General features: G+C 43.3%; 1 protein-coding gene across 1 annotated transcript in view; it reads right to left on the bottom strand.

Annotated features, from left to right (window-relative positions):
- Window positions 1-6: 6 nt before the first annotated feature.
- LOC119593495 overlaps window positions 7-927 on the bottom strand; it is a gene marked incomplete in the record, with an annotated part of 28421 nt that continues 27500 nt past the window's right edge. Inside the window, 1 exon segment of the mRNA XM_037942444.1 lies at window positions 7-927.

The raw sequence follows: 927 nt of genomic DNA, 5'->3' as shown, positions 1-927 counted from the left end.
TTGGGGTAGACTTGGTAAAGGAGGATGAAGGTTTAAGCGTTCCAGGGGAGGGGAGGGGATAAATCCCTCACTCACGTTCCTCTCGAAAACCTCTCAGTCTGCAAACACTTATAATAAAAACTATACATTTGCTGCATTCCTTAACATTCACATAGAAATTTCAATCAATAACGATAAGTAAAAACTCTTAACATATAGTCAACCCTTCATATATTTCGATATGGTAGAGGCGGGCGTCATCTAATCCACCCCTACGGAGGGGAACACATCCGTGGACAAAGGCATTGCCAATGGGAACTGCTTCGTATCTTATGCTCACTTACGAAATAATCCTCAGCAAAGCATTCAACATGAAAATATTTAGGGGGGGGACCAGATCATATTCCCATGTATCATCATACAAAGTCCGACCACATGACGCACTGGGGAGGGGTATTCTTTTCTCGAGTATAATTCTAGGAATTCGTTAAGTATATTCTGTGTTATACAATAGGTTGTAGACAGCCTGGGCATGATTCCAAGTCCAACTGTCCATCAAAGATTAGGCCTACTTCTAGAGGGATGGAAGGGAAGGAAGAGGGCACAGTTGATCAGAAGAGAGGAGAATCAAGGGCAAAGATAACAGCAAAAAAGCTCAAGAACAAGGAAGAAGCCAGACGAATATGATAGAAATCATAACACGAGGTGACAGAGCAGTTTTACGTAAGGAACAGGGAACCTGGCGGAATCAAGTGAAAACGGACAGACTAAAGGAAGGGATGATCAGTAAAAGTAAGGAAGGAGGCAACGAAAGCGGAAGTGACGGAGGTGGGAGTGGTCAGCATGAACTTCAACCCTTCCTGTGGGCAGATATAACGTTCCATGGAGTATCTCAAAAAGGTGACTGTTGTAGTTAGAGACAGAGATGCTAGGTAAGGTTAGCAGTAT

This window comes from Penaeus monodon, chromosome 32 (genome assembly GCF_015228065.2).
Source record: "Penaeus monodon isolate SGIC_2016 chromosome 32, NSTDA_Pmon_1, whole genome shotgun sequence".
Taxonomy (NCBI): domain Eukaryota; kingdom Metazoa; phylum Arthropoda; class Malacostraca; order Decapoda; family Penaeidae; genus Penaeus; species Penaeus monodon.
The sequence above is the reverse complement of the archived record's forward strand: the minus strand, read 5'-3'. Positions and strand labels throughout refer to the sequence as shown.